Source organism: Jaculus jaculus, chromosome X (assembly GCF_020740685.1).
Source record: "Jaculus jaculus isolate mJacJac1 chromosome X, mJacJac1.mat.Y.cur, whole genome shotgun sequence".
Lineage (NCBI taxonomy): Eukaryota > Metazoa > Chordata > Mammalia > Rodentia > Dipodidae > Jaculus > Jaculus jaculus.
In genome coordinates this window covers 93,508,301-93,530,214 of record NC_059125.1, presented here as the reverse complement: position 1 = coordinate 93,530,214, position 21,914 = coordinate 93,508,301, and the positions used below count along the sequence as shown (strand labels likewise).

Genomic DNA, 21,914 nt, shown 5'->3' with positions numbered 1-21,914 from the left:
CAACCAGTCTCTATTTTTCTGTTTTATTTTTTTTTTCATTCCTATCTCTACTGACTAAGATCACATTCTTTCACTCAGTGTTTTCTTGGATCCTTTTTTTTTTAAATTTTTTATTTATTTATTTGAGAGCGACAGACACAGAGAGAAAGACAGATAGAGGGAGAGAGAGAATGGGCGCGCCAGGGCTTCCAGCCTCTGCAAACGAACTCCAGACGTGTGCGCCCCCTTGTGCATCTGGCTAACGTGGGACCTGGGGAACCGAGCCTCGAACCGGGGTCCTTAGGCTTCACAGGCAAGGGCTTAACCACTAAGCCATCTCTCCAGCCCGTTGGATCCTTTTTTTCAAAAATGCTTTATGAGGTTGTAGCCATCGTTGTTTTTAGTTAATTATTACTATATTTCCATACTTGACTTTTATGTGGAAACTGAAAATACAAACTAGATATTAACAGTTGCAATTAAGTGCTTTATCCAGTGTTTTAATTAATATAAGTTGGTGAAGACACTTTGGAAAACAGAATGAATTTTGCTCAACATCAAAAAATAGATTGAAAATAGTAGAATACCTTTCCTAAATATATGCCTGAAGAAGAGAAAACCATCATAGAATAGTTATACATAAATACCCAAATTTATGGTGGCCCTAGTCACATTAGCCAAGTTATGGTATCTCTCTTGGTGGTCATCAATGGACCAATGGATAAAAAGCCCATTGTAATCCATATGCAATCAGAATTACTTATCCATAAAAGTAATTTTTTTCTTCACATTGAAAGATTTTTATAGTTTTTATGCAGCCTGGCATTCCTGGAATAAGGAAGAGTGGGCTTGTTTATCAAAACTCTCGAACAATTTTGATAATAATTTTGATGATAATACCACCATTTAAAAAAAATTTATTTATTTATTTATTTGAGGGCGACAGACACAGAGAGAAAGACAGATAGAGGGAGAGGGAGAGAGAATGGGCACGCCAGGGCCTCCAGCCTCTGCAAACGAACTCCAGACGCGAGCGCCCCCTGTGCATCTGGCTTATGTGGGTCCTGGGGAGTCAAACCTAGGTCCTTTGGCTTTGCAGGCAAGTGCCTTAACCACTAAGCTGTCTCTCCAGCCAGATATATACCACCTTTAACTCAAGCTTCTCTCACTTTTGGTTGGAGAATCTGCTTTATTTTATAGATAGTAGAGAAAATGGATGGCAGTCAAGATTCATTAATAAGACTTAGGAAGATAACTGACTGCCCACCACCAGACTTGCCACATCTTCCAGGGCCCTGGAGAACTTGCAGTGGAAGTAGGCCATGGACACTGCTCTTTACTGTTAACTTGAAAACCAGCACCAGGTTGATATTTGCATACAGGATGATCAAGTAAATCCTGTCAAAGTAGAAATCCAGAGGCTACAAAGAACTCAACACTAAATCACACTGCCAACATGCCAGCCATGGCTCAGGGAACATTGAAAGAGGAGGTGAAAAGACGATAAGAGCCACAGAGTGGGTGGGAATACGCTGAAATACAGTGCCCCCACTATCCCATTGGGACTGACTAAGAGCCTTCATGATCTCACAGTGAATCTCATAGCCCCACTGAAGAGGGCCCCAGGGAAATGGGAACAGGAAAGAGTGAGTAAAAGGCTATCATTTGTTAAAAAATAAAAAAAATAAAACCTAGTTGGTGTGATATATTATATATTTTATACAGTGCTCTAGTCAATCTGTTAATATTTTGTTGAGGATTTATCTATGTTCATGAAGGATATTGATAAATCTTTATGAAGGAGTTCTTGTAAAATGAGTTAAGAAAAGTTTCTTCCAATCCTACTTTGTGGAAGACACTGTGTATTATTGGCATGTAATCTAAGTGCTTGTTATAATTCACCAGAAAAATAATCTTGGTATAAAGGTTATTCCTTCTTTTCCTTTATGACAAATTCCATTTCTTTAAGAGTCATAGCACTCTTAAAATTAATAAACATTTTTATGGGTGAATTTTCATAGTTGATAATTTCCTATGAGTTCTCTGAATTTAAATTGTTAAAATTGTGTGTATTAAAGTTGTTAGTAGCAATTCTTTACTCTTTTTTAACTTTATGTTTATTATCTAATTAGGTCTGATTTTCTGTTACTAACATTGATGAGTCTGAGTTTAATTTTCTACCCTTTTATCAAACCTATAGAAGTTTATCAGGTATATTGGCCTGTCCAATTAATAACTTTTAGGATAATTAAATTTTCATTAGTTTTTCTCTTTTGGTTTTCTTTTATTTTCCAATTATTTTTATTAACAACTTCCATGATTATAAAAAAAAATATCTCATGGTAATAACCTCCCTCCCTCCACTTTCCCCTTTGAAACTCCATTCTCCATCATATCCCCTCCCCATCTCAATCAGTCTCTCTCTTATTTTAATGTCATGAACTTTTCCTCCTATTATGTGGTCTTGTGTATGTATTGTCAGGCACTGTGAGGTCATGGATACCCAGACCATTCTCTGTCTGGGGGGAGCATGTTGTAAGAATTCCTACCCTTCCTTTGGCTCTTACTTCCTTTCCGCCACTTCTTCCACAATACACCCTGAGCTTTGGAAGGTGTGATAGAGATATTGCAGTACTGATCACTCTGGTCACTTCTTTCCAGAACCATGATGCCTTCTGGGTCATCCCAAGATCATTGGCATCTGAAAAGAGAAGATTTCCTAACAAAAGTGAGAGTAGCATTAATATAAGGGTATGGACATTAAGAGAAGTGCTTACTGGCTAGTTTGATAAGCATCATATATACATTTAGCCAGACAGCATCAGACGTTACACCTCTAGGGCTCATGACTCCACCTGTTTTAAGTTTCCAGTATCAGGGATGTATTCTTCCCATGCAGTGGGCCTCCAGTACAATTAGGGGGCAGTTGGTGTCCACCATGACAGACGTGCCACTATTGCATCTGTTAACTCATTTGGCCTGGCTTGCCAAATCTAAGGCTTGCAGTGTCCAGTGTTGAGTACCTTCACTGGTGATTTCTCTTTCTCCCATTGAACTGCATGCAGAATGGCTTCTTCCAGTTTTCTGTCAGCTGGTCTACATTGAGGAAGATTTTAGCTCAGTTCCAGCAGGATTTCTCAGTGGCCTTGCAGCCCAAGTATGTGGAGTCTTCAGCAATATGGTCTTGACTTCTATTCCTGATGGGAAACCAAGGGCCTTGGCCATGGCCTATAATGTTTTGGGGGCATCAAGGACCTCCCTGGCCAACAACTCACTGGAGGTATCCCATCCCTAGCACTGAAAATTTTCTAACAACAATATACATCTCATGAGAGTTCTACTGTCCAAATAAGTAGGTTTCCATATGATTTATTTATATCCTCTTAGATTTTGATTAGCCCTCCCTCCACCTTTCCTTTACTCAATCTCTTCCCCTGACCTCAGTTGAACCTTTTCACCCCCATAAATCTATTCTTCTACTTACATATATACAGTACCATCTTATTAAGTACCCCCTCCCTTCCTTTCTCTTCCATTTATATCTCTTTTCTAGATTACTGGACTTTGGTGCTGAGTTTTCTTCCTACTCATACAGAAGTCCAATCATCTGTAGCTAGGATCCACATATGAGAGATAGCATGAGACACTTGGCTTTCTGGGCCTGGGTTACCTCACTTATTATAATCCTTTCCAGATCCATCCATTTTCCTGCAAATTTCATAACTTCATTTTGGTTTTCTTAATTTTAAGTCTTATTGTTATTATTTCTGTTCCTGTTCTTGCTCTAGGTTTATATTGCTCTTCTTTTGTAGTTTCATTAGGGTGAAGCTTCGATTATTTATATGTGGCCTTACTTGTTTTGTAATATAACCATTTACTGATATTTTTTTCTATGCACTGATATATTAGATTCTCATAATTTTAGCATTGTATGTTTATACTAACTTCAAATACTTCAAATATTTAAAATATTCTTAGTGCTTCCTTTTGGTGCCATGAATTATTTTGTAATATATCATTTAAATTTAAATTGATTATAATCTATTTCTATTATTTATTTATCATTTAATTACTGATGGTTAATGCATGTATCCTACATGATTTTAATTTGTATAAAATGGAAAGTTTGTTTAATGAAAGAGAGTATTGTTCATTTTGATTAATGTTGCATATACACTTTAAATGAATGTATATCCTGGTTTTGCTGAATTGCTTCATAAATGTCAATTGCATCCAGTTGTTTGTGTTAGCCACTTATTTTGCATTATTGTTCATTTCATTCCTACTACTTCAATCCATAAGAGAGGTGAGTTGAAGTTTCCTGATATGTGTGTGTGTGTGTGTGTGTGTGTGTGTGTGTGTGTGTGACTAGTATCTGGATATTACGCTAGTTTTTCTAAGTCTCAATTACCTCACTTAAAATCATATAATATTATAGTTTCCAGATCCTCTGTTTTCTTACAAATATCCTAACCTAATTTTTATAACTAAATAAAATGACAGTGTACATGTTTCATATTTTCATTATTTATTCATCTGTTGATGGGCATTTGGCAAAATCCATTTTTGTGATAAATATGGATATATAAGTATCTCTGTAATAGAATATATAATCCTATGTCTATATGCCCAGGAGTGGTATAGCTGAGTGAAACAGTAGTTATACTTTTAATTTTTTGGAAACCCTCTTCACTGATTTAACAGTAATTATATTTTTAATTTTTTGAAAAACCTCTTTAGTGATTTTTATAATGGCTATACTAGTTTCTGCATCCCCTAAGAGGGATTATGGTTCCCCTTTTCCCACATTCTTGCCCGTATTTGTTGTCACTTCTTTTATTGATGATAGGCATGCTGTTTGGAGTGAGATGGATATCTGTGTAGATTTAAATTACATTTCCTTCATGATAAAAATTATATATATCAACATTTATATATACATCTGTATATATATATATTTACCACTGGTATTTTTCTTTTGATGATTGTATTTACATTACATTATCTCATTTACTGATAGATAGTTTTGATTCTTTATTCTTTATGTTTTTGCATTTTTACATATGCTAGATGTTTAGGTTTAAAATATACGAGGCAAAACTTTTCACCCATGCTGTAGGGTATGTATATGCACAGCTGCTAGTTAACTTTTTTGTTCAGAAGCTTTTTCATTTCATAAAATTTAGTCTTTCAATTCTTAGGGCTGTTTCCTATGCTATTGAATTCCTAATCAGAAAGTTCTTGACTATGTCTACCTCTATATTTCATTTTATGTATATATGTGTACATTGATGTGTGAATGAAGGCACACATGCTACAATGTGCTTGTTGATGTCAGAGGACCATCTCAAGCACCAATCTTCTCTGACCACCTTGTCCTTGAGGCAGGGTATTGCTTGTTGTTTATTGCTGTGTATGCCCAGCTAGCTGGCCTGTGAGCTTTGGAGTTTTCCTGTCTCTGCCTCCCCTCTTTCTGTAGACATTATGGGATTATAGATGCTAGTGCTAAAAACCCAGCTTTACATGGGTTATGATGATTATAACTTTGATCTTTACATGTTTGCAGCAGTCTCTTTACCCACTGAGTCATCTTTCCAGCCTCCTATATCTATATTTTGAATTGTATTCTCTATGTGTTCTCTTAGCAGTTCCATCTTTTCAGCTCTTCAGGCTTTAAGTTAAAGTCTTTTATCCACTTTGAATTGATTATTTTTGTTGTTGTTCAATGTGAGAAATATAAATCCTATTTCATTCTTCTGCAGTTAGATATCCAATTTTGCCATCATCAATTGTTGAATAGGCTGTTTCTTTCCAGTGTGTGTTTTTGATACCTTTGTGAAATATTTGCTTTCTATAGATATGTGGGTTTATTTCTGGATTATCTATTCTGTTGCATTGGGTTACATGTCTGCTGTTGTGTCAGTACCATGCTGTCTTTGTCCATACATTTATGAAATGTAATTTTATGTTATACATACAGCAGTGTTCTTTTCAAATCAAGATTGCTTTGGAAACCCTTGATCTTTCATCCTTGATTATGAAGTTTCAGATTCTTGTTTTTTTTTTTTTCTGGTTGCATGAAGAATGTTACTGGAATTTTGATAGGGATTGCCAATTTTACAATATTAGAGAACAGGTGCATTCAGGATGGTATGGGTGTAAATTTTCAATATTAATTTTACTGATACAGGACCATGGAAAGTTTACCTGTTATCTACTATCTTCTTCAACTTATTTTTTGACATATTTAAATTTCCATTATATATGTATTTCACTACCCTAATTGGTTTTATTCCCTTATACTTTATTTAGAGCTGTAGAAAGTGGATATATTTTTAAAGAATAATAACAATTTTTATTACCATCTTGTGTATTAGTTACGTAAAGGGTGTGTATACAGCCACGTTGGCACCATTGTTAGCCTTCTCCCTGTCTTCCCCTCTCCACAGGGACCCTTCTCATTGGGGAATATGGATCTTACATTGTGGGGTTGCCATCAGTTATGAGGAAGAGGCAATGTCTCTGTGCATAATGTTCCAACATGTGGCTCTAAGAATCTTTCCACCCCTCTTCTGTAAATTTCCCTGAGCCATGACAGTGGATATCTTTCTAATTTCTTTCTCAGAAAATTCATTAATGGTATATAGAAAAGCTCCTGACTGTTTATGTTGACAATATATCTTTCAGCTTTTCTGAGAGTGTTTATCTACTCTAAAGATGTTCTGTGGAGTCACTAGATTCTTTACTTTATTAACTTTTTGTTTATTTTTATTTATTTGAAAGAGACAGATAAAGAAAGAGGCAGATATAGATTTTTTTTTAACTTTTAAAATATTTTTATTTATTTGTAAGGAGAGAGGGAGAGAAAGAGAGAGTGTGGGATAAATATATAAAATGGGCATGCTAGAGTCTTTTGCCACCACAAACGCTAAATGGCATGTTCCACTTTATGCATCTGGCTTTGCATGAGTACTGGGAAATAGAAGGTGTTGCAAGCAAGTGCCTTTAACCACTGAGCAATCTGTATAGCCCTGAAACAAATATTATTAGTCGTAAGATATATATATATATATATATATATATATATATATATAGAGAGAGAGAGAGAGAGAGAGAGAGAGAGAGATGAGTTTTATTGTAGCTTTAATTAATTTATTTAAAAAAAATCTCTCTATATATCTGCCTCCTTCTGTCTCTTTAAAATAAACAAATGCATAAATACTAAAATTATTTTAAAAAAGAAAAAGGAGGGCTGGAGAGATAGATGTCTCAGCAGTTAAGACATTTAAGAACTAAGAACTCATGTTTGATTCCCTAGAACATAGGGAAAGCCAGATGCACTAGGTGGCATATGCATCTGGAATTTATTTTCAATGGCTAGAGGCCTTAGAACACCCATTCTTTCTCTGTCTACCTCTTCCAACTCTATCAAACAAACAAATAAATACCTTTGGTTGATTAGTGGTTTTAATTCCTGAGCATTTGGGGTTATATTCAGAAAGTCATTGCCTATGCCAATATGTTGAAGGGTTTTCCCTATCTTTACCTCCAACAATTTCAGAGTTTCAGGTTTGATGTTAGGTCCCTGATCCATTTGGATTTGATTCTTGTGTATGGAGAAAGAAAAGAATCTATTTTCATCCTTCTACATATAGATATCTAGTTTTCCCATCACCATTTGTTGAAGAGGCCATCTTTTCTCCAATGGATAGTTTTGGCATTTTTGTAAAAAATCAGATGCCTGTAGCTGTCTGGGTTAACATCTGTGTCCTCTATTCTGTTCCATTAATCTACATGTCTCTGTCTTTGTGCCAATACCATGCTGTTTTTGTTACTATGGCTTCTTATATTTTATGCTTCTTCAGTCTGGTTTTTTAATGTATCTCAGAATTCTTGTACTTGTCATATTTATTAATTTATTTCTCCATATATACCTGAATTTATTAGTATTGTAAACTTTGTACTTCAGTTCTGAAATTAATTTCTTTATTTTGCTTTGTTGATTTTTCTGGTATTTTTTATTTAAGAGAAGAAAGAGATAGAGATAGAGATAGAGATAGAGATAGAGAGAAAAAAAGAAGCAAATTCTCCAATGGAGAGTGCAGTCAGCACCAGATAAGTGGGATGACCCTTATTATTTTGGAGAGAATTTAATAGGTATAGGCCCTCTTGTAGCCCACAATTGGTGGGACCTTGATAACTGAGAGTGGGATCATTTTTTTGGATATGGTTCTGACTTGTTTCCCAATTCCAGCAATGAGTTCTGTTACACAGAGTGCATCAGTTAGCCAAATCAAGAGCAGTTTGTCCCCCACCATGGCTGTGTGCCACTATTGCACTTCTGTGGGCATCATATCAGGTAGTTTGATGCTGAATAGCTTAGACCATAAGTTGCTTGGACAGATGTGGGTCATGTTCCCCCAGTCATTCATGTAGCACATTCTGACACTACATGAGCTAACTGGGGGCTCACTTTCTTCCACATTCCAGCCAGGTCACTCCATGTTATGTATCAACAGCAAATGGTGTCTTTAGCAGTAAGGTCTTACTACTAACCTATGGTGGGTTATCAAGTACTCTGACATAAATCTGTCTTCTTTTGGAACCATGTTGGTCTCTCTGATCAAAAGCTCACTGGGGATGTTAACCACATGTGGGTACTGGGAGTTAGAGGCCAGTGCTAAGGAAAAGAAGGAAGAAAAAGATAGGTAATATAAAATAGAGAGAAAAGAGAGAAGAGGGAGAGAGAGAGAAAAAAAAAGAGAAAATTAAAGTTAACTTTTGTAGCAGACAGCTTCATGTTCACGGAGATGAACTTCCAGACCAGACACAGTTATGGAAGAAGGGATTTATTGAAGCTTACAGATCCAGGGGAAGTTCCATAATGGCAGAAGAAGCTGGCCTGCCTTCACAGGACCAAGCAGAGAGAGGGAAGTACAAGCCTAAAGCCAAAAGCCAAAAAGCCACAGCACACTTCAGGAACTCCTGCTAGGCACACTTTGCATATCTTTAGATTGAAATCTGAAACCCACAACCACACCTTAAGATCCACCCAGTGACTGCCTCCAGCCAGGTGGCTGTAGATGCAAACTACCAACAATAAAGAACTGAATATATTGGGGGCCATCTATTCAAATTACCACATTCTGCCCCTGGCCCCCAATAGAGTTATAACCATTACACATTGTAAATGGTACTAAGTTCAATTTCAAAGGTCCCCACAGTCTTCATCAATTTAAAATAGTAAGTCCTGTAATATCAAACAAGTTAAATTCTTCCAACATATAAAGGTACAGAGTAAATATTTTCAACTGGTATAAGGCATAGTAAGGAGAGACTAAAGCAATGCAAACTCAACCACCATCAAACAAACATCAAACATCACAGTCCATCTTCCAAAGGCTCTTTAAGCCTATCAGAGCATCATGCCCTGCGTCATGCTGAATTTCAGCAGTGGCTCCTGGAACTGTGTTCAATTCACGACCACTCCATGCATTTTTCATGCTTCCAAAACCAATACCAGTTGTGTAGGACACAGCCATATTCTTAATTCACAGACAAAATAAATCATAACCTTGAAAAGCAGGGTCCTTCTCCAGTCAACTATTTCCAAAGTGTTTGCATTTCTATGATAGTCTTTCCTCAGGCATCCTTCCCATTGTAAAGCAATTGGAGCATCTTACTTTAAGATTGCTAATGTGTTTGACAATAGCAGATTCACTAACCTAAAACCAGTCTCAGTACCTGTAATTTTAACTTGCTTGAGGTTTTTCAGCTTAAAATCTTAAATCTCTCAGTCCAATATCTCTAGCCAAGCACATCAGTCCATTAAAAATTTAACCTTGATCAAACTCTCTGTGCCTGAGCAGCAGGATGCAGCCAGCCCTTATGTCAATAGCCCAGTAACAATAAAGTCCTCTGCAGTCTTTCCTTCCCCTTAGAAAGCTCATAAGCCAAGCCTCGAAGTTCAATGCTGTCTGCACTTAGCATTCTCAGACTCTTATCAGAATAGTCCATAAAACTTGGCTTACCCTCCAGAAGACATCTTCAGTTTCAAGCACCAAGTCCATGCCTATTCCTCCAAAACAAAGGTTCCAAAAGATCAACGTCCATATGGTCAGGTTCATCTCACCCCACTTCTGGTATCAAGTTCTGTAGCAGACAGCTTCAGGGTGATTGAGATGAACGTCCAAGTCAGGCAAAGTTATGGAGGAAGGGATTTATTGAAGCTTACAGATCCAGGGGAAGTTCCATAATGGCAAAAGAAGCTGGCCTGCCTTCACAGGACCAAGCGGAGGGAGGAAGTACAAGACTAAAGCCAAAAGCCAAAAAGCCACAGCACATTTCAGGAACTCCTGCTAGGCACACTTTGCATATCTTTAGATTGAAATCTGAAACCCACAACCACACCTTAATATCCACCCAGTGACTGCCTCCAGCCAGGTGGCTGTAGATGCAAACTACCACCAATAAAGAACTGAATATATTGGGGGCCATCTATTCAAACTACCACAACTTTCATTGTACCTTCTCCATGGCCCTGTGATTCAGGTGTTCCCTCTAAGTACCTGGTGAAAGTTCTACCATCTAGTCTGTCTTTTAGGATGTAGAATTTTATGGTACCATTGCCATTTGGGTCTAGTTTTGTGTCCTGCACCCCCACCCTTACCCTCTCTTTCTGCCCCACCCTCCCTATTGTCCAGTCCTTGAGATACTTATTAAGTATGTCAGTATCTCGGGCAGATTAAGGTTAGGAGCAACAGATGAGTGAGACCATGTGATAATTATCTTTCTGTGATTGGGTGAGTTCACTGAGAATGATCTGTTCCAGATTGACCATTTTTCTTCAAATTTCATTGTATCATTTTTCCTTACTGCTGTGTAGAATTCCATGGTGTAGATATACCACATCTTGGTTATCCATTTGCCTAATGATGGACATCTGGGTGGATTCCAGCTCTTAGCTATTTTGAATTGAGCAGCTAGACACATGATTGAGCAAATCTCTCTGAACTGAGGCATGGAGTTTTTAAGATAATTTCCCAGTAAAGGAATAACTGCGTCTGTTGATAACTACATAATCAGCCTTTTTAGGAGTCTCCATATTGCTTTCCATAGTGGTTGTAGCATGTTATATTCCCACCAACAGTGAGTGAAGGTTCCTATTTCTCCATATTCTTGCCAGCATATGTTTTTGTTTGACTTTTTAATGTTTTCTATCCTTATTGATGTAATGTGGAATCTCATAATTGCTTTAATTTGTATTTCCCTGATGAATAGGGATGATAAGCATTTTCTTAATGTGTGTTTTCCATTTGTATTTCTTTCTCTGAGAACTCCCTGCCCAGTTTTTGCCCAATTTTGGAAGTGGGTTGTTTGACTTTTTATTGTTTAGATTTTGGAGTTCTTTTTAGATTCCAGAAAATAGGCCTCTGTCAGTTGTATAGCCAGCATTTTTTTTTCTCCCATTCGATGGGTAATCTATTGGCTCTGCTTATTGTATGTTTGTCTGTGAAAAAACTTTTCAACTTCATGAAATCCCAATGGTTGAATGATTATTTAAGTTTTTGAGCTACTGGCGTTTTGTTCAGGAAGTCTTTTCCCATTACTATATCATGGAATGTTCCTCCTCTTCTTTATTCCAGTAGTAGCGAAGTTTCTGGACTTATATAGAGGTCTTTGATCCATTTGGGCTCAATTTTTGTACATGGCAAGATGTGTGGATCAGGTTTCATTGTCCAGCATATGGGTATCCAGTTTCTCCAGCTGTCATTGTTAGGGCCTTTGTAAAATATCAAGTATCTGTAGTTACTTGTCCCAAAGTCTGGGTCCTCAGTTCTGCTCCATAATCCTGGGTTTATGCCAGTACCATGTTGTATTTATGACTATGCTTTTGTAATATAGTTTTAGATCAGGTATGGTGATGCCTCTAGCTGTGTTTCTTTTGCTGAGGATATGCTTGGAAATCCAAGGCCTTCTGCCATTCCATATGAATTTTGTGATCAATTTTTCTGTCTCTGTGAAGAAAAATGTTGGTATTTTTATTGGTATCACATTAAAACTGTATGTTGCCCTTGGTAAGATTTCCATTTTCACAATGTTAGTTCTGCCTATCCAGCAGCATGGAAAGTTTTTCTATTTTGTCAAGGCCTCCTCAGTTTCTTTGTTGAGTGTTTATATGTTTTCATTGGATAGGCCTTTCACATCCTTTGTTAATGTTTTACCAAGGTATTTTATTTTTGTTGTTACTGAAAATGGGACAATGGCACTTGTCACACTGTACAGTAGCCCTAGTACTTCCCTTAACTATTCATCCACTTGTTCAGAAGCAGCTTCAAATGCACCCTCTTACCCACAAGTCATGTCATTAAAATTTTAGCAGTTAATTATGATGTTTCTGGTTATGTATTTATTTAAATTTATCCTTTGGGGATATGCTAAACTTCTTGAGTATAAAGATTTTTTTGTAGGTCAATAGAAATTTCTCAAAGATATCCATATTTTTATCTTCAAAATACAAACCAATAAAATGTGGAAGTAAGATTACTAGACATTTTTATTAAGATAGGCCAGATGTGTTCAATGTAATTGCATGAATCCTTGAATTTCAGAGAGCAAAGCATATGCCATTGAGTATGGCCAAAAGAAAAGAGTGATACAGATGTGAAGCAAGGAAAAAACTTGTCCTGCATTGTTGGATTTAACAGGAGCTGTGAATCAGGGAACATAGTCAATTTAAGAAATTAAGAACAACCCTTGTTTAATAGAAGAAAAAAGGTGACATTACCTCAGTACCACATGAATTCCACTAAGAACCTAGATGGACTAGGAAGCAGATTCTAACCCAGAACCTACAGACAAGAGACTGGGATGGCTGGTGTCTTCATCATGGCACAGGAACCAGCTGAGCCATGCTGGAAGTGACTTCTAGGTCACATTATGGTGAGATAATGAAATTAATATTGTTTTAAGCTGTCAACAAGGTTGCTAATTTGTCACATCAGTGACAATCTATCCTTCCATGTTTTATGTTCTAATTCCTACTTTACATCACCATTTTCATGTGTTGTTGACAGTCTAAAGTAAAATAAAGGTTAATTGAATACACTGTAATGCTACAATCTGACAACCTAAATGATTATTCATTGATGATCACATAGGGAGCACATTCAGCATGGATATGCTGAAACAAAGATATAATTCTCATACTTGTAAGACAGAAGAAAAGCATAATATGTTAAATGGCATGAAATTTAAAATTCATTAACTGTTTATTTCTGAAAAACTCAGTTAACATTTTTGTAGTGTAATTGATTATGGGAAATTGAAGTCACAGAAAATAAAAATGTGGGTAAGTAAAAAACATTGCACACTTGCCACCAAACAGGAAAGTTTTGGGACATTATTAGTTATAATAAGTGAAATCACAGAAAACAAAAACTTTGGTGAATAAACTAATGTACATTGTACACTTTTCACAAAGCAGGGAAGTTTTGAGACAATATTTATTTAGCTATTTTAATGCTATAATTTTCTCCATTATTTCTGGAATTTGAACAATGCCAGTTTATATTGTGGGTTGCTTATTTCTGGGCACTGTTCAGTTTTTCTAAATATATTTTTAACCTTTATTGTCTGTACTGGATAATTTCTATAGATCAGTCTTCAAGTTCTCTAACTTTTCAACTAACTGCATTCTATTTTGGACAGCAATAAGTGATTTTCTTATTTATTCCATCTTATAGTTTTAAATTTTCCTGTAATTTTGCTATATGAATTTCTGTTTTTTTTTTTTCTGTTTTCAGAGACTGAATAGTGTGTTCATGCCCCCACAGTGAATATAAACAATGCCATGGAGGATGGCCCTCAGTGGAATGGGAGTGGAGGAGCAAGAGAATATGACCAATATACAGTGTATTCATACAGTAAAGTTCTCATTTAATTAAAAAACTAGATTGCTCACAGTTACTCATTTGAGTATAATAAATTGTTGCGTTATGGTCTAACAAATCACACCACCATTTTATCATTGCTATATGTTAATTTTATTTTCCTACAAAGTTGGTGTTTCTCTAATTATTTACATGTCAGCTAATTTATACTGTATAATGGCATTTTTATTTTAGCTTGATACTCTACATCTTATTTAAATAAGATGGAAAATTTGGTAGTTTTATTTTCTTTTATTGTTTCCATTTTTGACATTTTCATGCATTTATATAATATCTTTTTATCTTATTCTCCCTAATTATCCTTTCCTATCCCCTTCTTCTCCCATTAATACCTCTATTATTCCTCACTAATCCTCATCTTTCATTCTTTTTTATTGAGCCATTGAGTTAAATTAGGCTTGCTTGCATGATCAAGTGTAGAAGTTTATGTACTCTATTGGCTATACTGCTGATGAACCTGACTCCCTCTCTCTCAGTAGCTATTTTTTTTTATTTATTTGAGAGTGACAGACACAGACAGAAAGTCAGATAGAGGGAGAGAGAGAGAATGGGCGCGCCAGGACTTCCAGCCTCTGCAAACGAACTCCAGACGCATGCGCCCCCTTGTGCATCTGGCTAACGTGGGACCTGGGGAACCGAGCCTCGAACCGGGGTCCTTAGGCTTCACAGGCAAGCGCTTAACCACTAAGCCATCTCTCCAGCCCTCTCAGTAGCTATTAACTGCCATTAACTACCCAGGGAGGTCTGAGGTCTCATGTGTCATCCTTCATCAACAGTGAAGTATTGACAGATACAATGTTGTGCTTAAAACTACAGCTACTGTGAGGTCATGAGTATAATGCCTATGATATGTCTAGAGTTTGGTATTTTTGTTTTAGCAGGAAACTTCCCTGGTTAAGTGTAGAGTGTATGATCTAACTTGCCATTTATGGACTAAATTACTATGTTAGCTGACTATTCAGTGCTATGTGAGTCATATTCACAGATGGCACTTAATGTACAGTCTGAGACATATAGTTTTATCTATTAGCTTAGTTCAAAAAGTCTTTCTTATGTTAATTAGGATAATATGCAGACATGCCAGAGCTGTGCTCAAGAGTTCAAAAACAACTTTTTGAGTTCTCCTACCTGTACTTATTTCATTGGCACATGTGATTACTAGTGTTTCTTTATAATTCTCCAAATAACTATAGGGTCTGCAGTTTTAGTTCTATGCTCTTGAGTTCATTGTTCTGTGCCAAATAGAGAGGAACTTTCTCTTTTTTCAGTATTGGTTCCTGCAGTATCTTGTTGCTGGTTGCCATTGGACCTGCTAATTCAGAGGATTTTTTGAAGCTGGGACATAAAAGGGGAGAAAAACTGTAGATATTTTCTCCATCCTCTTTGAACTTTACCAGTTCTGTTCCCCGCTCTTTGTGTCAGTCTTATCCTGTATGTCTTTCTGTTTGCATCATAGTCCTCACTGTTGTTTCAGGCTTTTCTGAGTTTGAGGCTGGAAATACTGGGGGTAAAATGGTAAAATCTCCAGGGCTTGTTTTACTTAGAATTGTGAACTCCTCCAATTTACACACTGCAATTTAATTTTAACTCCATGTTCAATTTGATTGAAAGAGTGATATGTGTTTACTTCACATTGCAAGAATATAGTGTTTATTATATATTTAAATGTCTATAAGAGCTGTTGCTATATCTCTTCTGTTATTCTTGATGTTGAAAATTTTTACCTTCTCTCTCTCATGCTGAATTTAGGGGAGAGTGTGTCAAGGATTTTACTTTATTCTAATTATTTGAGGAAAGAGAGAGAAAGAGAGAGAGAGAGAGTAGGTATGGATTGCCAGGGCCTCTTGTCACTGTAAATGAATACCAGACTCATGTATCGTTTTGCACATCTGACTTTACATGGGTGCTAGGGAATCAAACTTGGTCATATTTGGATGAGTAAGTTGGGTAGAGTTGTTATGAATTTTGGGGGGTCTTTCAAGGAATGAAATTTAGGTAGAATTGATTTTTTCTGTTATTTTTGCTAATTATTCATATATATGTATATATATGAAAATATATTTAATTAAATTATATATATATATATTTTAAACTTATATAACCTCATATAACTAATATTTATATTATTTTCTTCCCTTATATAACTTCATTATTCCCTTTCTATATTTTTAAATGGGCACACTGGGGCCTCTACCCACTGAAAACAAACATGAAATGCATGTGCCTCCTTGTGCATCTGGCTTACATGGGTACTGTGGAATCAAACCTGGGTCGTTAGGCTTTACAGGCAAATGCTTTATACATTTTTGTTTGATTTACTCTTGCATTGGTCTTTTTCCTTTTTTTTTACATTCTTTAGTCAGTTACAAACTTTTATTTGATCTAATATTCCTCTGGTGAAAACATTTCCATTAGTATGCCTTTTACTGTAAGTTCAGAGAAGATAGATTCTTTAAACCATCAGTTATCTGTAAAAGTTATTATGTAGCCTTATTTTTGGCAGCTTACTTCCTCCAAGGGATAGAATTACATGCTAATAATTTGTTTCTTTTAGTGCTTTAGAACTATAAATCCATTATTTCTCAGCTTTTATAGTTTCTGACTACAAGTGTGAAGACTTTTTTTGAAATTTATTTATTTATTTGAGAGCGACAGACACAGAGACAAAGACAGATAGAGGGAGAGAGAGAGAATGGGCGCACCAGGGCTTCCAGCCTCTGCAAACGAACTCCAGATGCATGTGCCCCCTTGTGCATCTGGCTAACGTGGGACCTGGGGAGCCAAGCCTTGAACCGGGGTCCTTAGGCTTCACAGGCATGCTCTTAACCGCTAAGCCATCTCTCCAGCCCAAGTGTGAAGACTTTTGTGTCTTATGTCATATGTAGAGTTTTTTTGTTTGTTTGTTTGTTTGTTTGTTTTTTGGTTTTTCGAGGTAGAGTCTCACTCTGGTCCAGGCTGACCTGGAATTAACTCTGTCATCTCAGGGTGGCCTTGAACTCATGGCAATCCTCCTACCTCTGCCTCCCAAGTGCTGGGATTAAAGGCGTGCACCACCACACCTGGCTATATGTAGAGTTTTTTTTTATGTGGCTTTATCACTGCCTTTTAATAATTTGATAGTGAAGTACCTTAATGTGGCTCCTTTTACTGTCTTCTAATTTTAATATAATTTATCTGTTCATTATCTATGGGACTTCTTTTACTTTCTTTAAGTGAACGTTAAATTCATAAAAGCACTTCAAATGCATTTATCTGTTAAGTACACATTATATAGAGAGAGATAGTTTTGTTTCTCATCACAGGTTTTACTCCCATGTTTCCTTGTAAATGTGATACCTTTGAACTTTTCTTGTTACTATAATAAAATACCTAACACAAACAAGAGTACAGTATTTATTTGAGCTCCTGGTTTTAAGAGGTCTATTCATGGTAATTCTGATACACTTGCATAAAACACCTTGGTAGCAGCAGCAGGCAATAGAGGAGAGTTGGTCTGCTTGTAGTATGGATAGGAGGGAGAGAGAGAGAAAGAGAGGAAGAGAGAGAAAAAAGCAATAATATATCCTGAAAGACTTGTCCCTAGTCACCTAATTCCTCCAAATGGCTACCTCTTTGTAATGTTTCCAGGACCTTCCCAAATATGGCCACCTGGTGGAAATTAGGTGTTTAACACAAGAGCCCATGAGGATTGTGTCAAATTGAAACAATAACATAGGTCTTGTGACTTTTACCCTGATGCAAGGTGGACTTTGTTGTTGTGTTTGCCTAAAGGGTTTTTGAATTTGTTATGTCTGTCATACATTTATGGTCTATCAATTTGAACCCGTTAGTCTTTTTGTTCAGATAAAAAATGATACTTTATTATAATTTTTCATTGTAGAACTCCAGTCTAAATATCAGACACACAATTACTGTTCTCTGGTGCTGGCTTCCATAACCCTCAACATTTAGCCAATGACATACATGCTTCAGGAAATTTTTCCAGTTCAATTTCATATAGCAACCTGGAATAAAATACAAGGGAACACGATCCTGCTCTGCCCACACTTCCAAAGTGCTATGACACCTAGCATATTCACTGGAGGAATCAGTTTTCTAGGCTAGAGTAATAGCACTGGGAGTAATACCGGCTGTGCTAAAATACCAATCTTCACGTTTTGTTCTTTCTCTTCCAGTTATACTTTGTCCCGCCTTACAGGATCCCTTCACATTAGAACTGAATGCGTCTTCTGGTAGCAGGCAGCTCATGTGTTTCACAGGAAGTTACCTATTAGCCTACAATTCCAGGGACAGTTCAAAATAAATATTACCTCAAGGGAAGGAGACAAATTACTTGCCTGACTAGAGAAATGCTTCTGTCTAAAATCATCATTAATGTGGACTTTATTACTCACAATATGCAGACAGCACCCCTTGTCTCCCTCCACAATGAAAAATAACTCCAGAACCTAGAAAGTGGCCTAGGTCACAGTACTCAGTTAATAGCTGACCCATGGCTCCAACTTGATTAAGATTAATTATTTCTTTAAATATGACCTACTAGGAGGGAGGCTCTTGCTCTGAGAGGCTGTAAGAGCTGAACCAGCTGAGGCTCAGACACTAACAAGACACTGAGGAGGGAATGTGAGTATGAAAGTCGACAATTCTTTAAAAATGCCACTATCAACTTCAAAGCCTATATGCTTTTTTTTTTTTTTTTTCTAGTCAGGAAATCAGGGACAGAACCTTGTCCTGTGTTATGCACCAACACACTGTCTTATTTCAGGAGTACAAAGAACATCTCATGACATTGGTTGTTAGGGACAGAATACTCAAAGATGGCTCATTCTGAAGTCCATACTAACAGCAAAGGCAGTCAGTTTTTGTGAGGTATTTAGATACATTCTTCCAAAAATATTTTTGCTTTCCTAAAGTTGTACCCTGTCTTCAAGTTCAACTATATTATACACAATAACTGTTCCTTTTCTGTCAACAAAAAGAATGATTTGTTTAAACTCCACAATGAATGTCTGTGTAGAATGAAGACAGGATTTTGCTTGGTTGTTTTCTGTAATTCGGAGCACAGATGAAATTGGAAGGTCTGCAGCTGTCTATGCTGTCACATATAGCTGAGGTCCTTTCTCCTTTCACATGAATTCATCAGAGTCATTGCCATCCTTATTTGAAGACATATCCTCTACTTTCATTAGTGATGAATAGCTCCTAAGATTATCCATTTCCTTCTTCTTCTTCATTTCTTCTTTTTCTTTCCTTTTCATTTCTTGAATTTGGGCTTTTTTTTTTCTCATTCCTCTCTTTATGGTCTCTCCCTTCTTTCTCTGCTGCTAGGTCTGGGAACCTCTCCAATTTGGTCTTTTCTAATCGGCTCAAGATCACATTCACTTTCTTTTCCACAGTCACAATCTTCACATCCTTCTGTCTGTGAAAGCCTATCTTCCCCACGTCCGTGTCAGCTGTTTTCTTCAGGTTAGACCACAGAATATATACCACATTTACATTGTTCATCTTGCAGCCTTGAATGCTGTTGGCCCTCACAAGGTTGGCACAGTCCATTGGCACCACCTTTGGAATGTCCTGGATCTTCTTTCCCTTATGTAAGCGAAGGTATACATAAGCCGAAGACAGTTTGTCCACATGAAACCAAATATCTTCAGGCCAACTATACTCAATCAGATTTTCATTTTCATATTTATCCTTTCCCATGTAAATAGTGTAAGTAGATAAATTAACGCTGCTGCTGGTGAAGTAGAACACTATGATCCTGGTGGTGGTGAGGAGGCTGCCGCGCCGTGCAGTGCAGCAGCACTCAAACCCCCAAGCTTAGGACAACCACCAGCCTGCTTCCCAGAACTCCTCCGTGCACTTCTTAAGCCCTTTAGTCTTGCTTTTGAGATTGCTTAGTGAAGATATTAGTATAATTTAGTTGTAATACAAAGTCAATAGCATTCTGATGACTTTATCCTATGATATACATATCATAATATCTCTCTACTCTTATTGGTAAAAATATGTAGATTTCAAAAATGTTTTGGTTTGTCAGTTTACAATGATTTTGAGTAATAAGGTACTTCTTATAATCAAAAGTTAGGCATCAAGTACTGATCTAAACATTTTTTTAAAAAAAATTCAGCAATCAGCTCTTAAATGTGTTCCTTTCATTGAAGCTCTTATCATGCATTATTATAACTGACATTCTCAGTTTTTACCTATAAAATGTCAGTGATTCTTAATTTCCAACTTTTAACATATTCCCCATCTCACTATGGTTTTTCTTACCTTTAGAATGTTAAAAAGCAATGTAGTCAGCCTTTATTATGCATCATAGTTATCTGCTATTACATCACTAAAAATACCAAATTAATAAAATATGCATCATTGTCTTTTAGGTAAACACAGAATTCCTTTAAAACTCTGGCCATATTTGTGTTGAAATAATCACACATAACCTTGTTTTATGTGTATTTGGGCTTAAGGATATGTATTTTATATATTTTACTGATTCATCACTCTTCAACTCACAGGCAATGACAATATAACTTTTGCCTGAGTGTAATGTTAATATAATACTTTCATTTCCTCCATAAGTTACATCAGAATCTTCTTTGGTTTAGTAGTACTAGATGTCATTTCAGTACTACATTTCTTTGTGTGTGGGTTGCATATAGATTAGTAAATGAAACAATGACAAAAATAATGTAAATAACAGCACTAAATATACCAGGAAATGGAACTTGTTTGTTATATACACTATGAGAACTGAAACAAGAAACAGAGTATAACCTTGTTCCAGCACAGTAGAGAACATGCACATGTGAAGTACAAATTTGTTTTGTGAATACAAATCTGTGGATAAGTGAAAATTGTTGCAGTTACCTTCTCATTGAGGGGACAAAACACCTTACCAGAAGGACCTTGTTGGAGGAAAGAGGTTATTTCACCTTATAGTCTCCAGGGGAAATTTCATAATGACATAGCACAGCAGGGTAAAAGCAGGAAATTGGCTCATATATTTTCACATATCTGGGAGGAAATAGTTTTAGTACTAGGCTTGAGACAATAAACCTCAAGGTTCTGCTCTTATGGCACACCTCCTCTAGCAAAGTTCCACTTCTCAAAGTCTCTACTAGCTGGGGAATGAGTATAAGGCTTAGTCACAAACACATGAGTTTATGAGGGTACCTCTTATTTAAACCACCACATTCTGCCCTAACCATCATAGATTCATGGTCATCTCATGAGGTAAATTCATTCAGTCTAACTTTGAAATCTCCATAGTTATCAACCCTGACACTGTTCAAAAGTCCAAAGTCTCATCTAAAACTTGAAAGTTTCTTTATTGTGAGTCCTATAAAATCAAAACATAAGTTACATAGTTCTACCACAAAGTAGCACAGAGTTAACATTCTCATTCCAAAAAGGAGTGATGAGGGTATAACAAAGAAAGATTGGATCAAAGCAACATAGAAAATAAACAAACAGCACATCATTCAGCTCCATGTCCAGCAGTCCAGCATCTGAGACCCAAAATGAAATCTTTCAGTTCCAAGTTTTCATCCCTCTAGTCTTAACTATTAGATTTCCAGGCAGATCCACTTGTTCCATAATAAGCAGCTTTCCTGGAGGCCATCACAGTGCCCTGGAATGTCCAAAATCCTGGAATTTCCACAGCATTCCACAGTTCAACTTCAAAGCTCCATGCCATGGCCTCTCAGAGCCTCTATGAAGGGACATCAATCTTGTGCAACATTTTCCACAGGCCCTCTCTAAAACACCATATTGAAAATCCAATGCAATTCCCCTTCCTTCATTTCCATACTTCCAAATCTAGTACTAGGTAGGCTGCAAAATTTATTAATACAAGGAGGAATCAAACCAAGTTTGAGAAGCAGGAAAACCTCTTCATTATCTTGCATAAGCCCTCCTCCTTTCAAATGTCGATAGGTAGATAGGTAGATAGATAGAGAGATAGATAGATAGATAGAT

The 21,914-nt window shown here is 36.6% G+C and overlaps 1 pseudogene; it reads right to left on the bottom strand.

The window, feature by feature from the left end:
• Positions 1–19,050: 19,050 nt before the first annotated feature.
• LOC101610380 lies at positions 19,051–21,633 on the bottom strand (annotated as a pseudogene).
• Between the last annotated feature and the right edge of the window lie 281 nt (positions 21,634–21,914).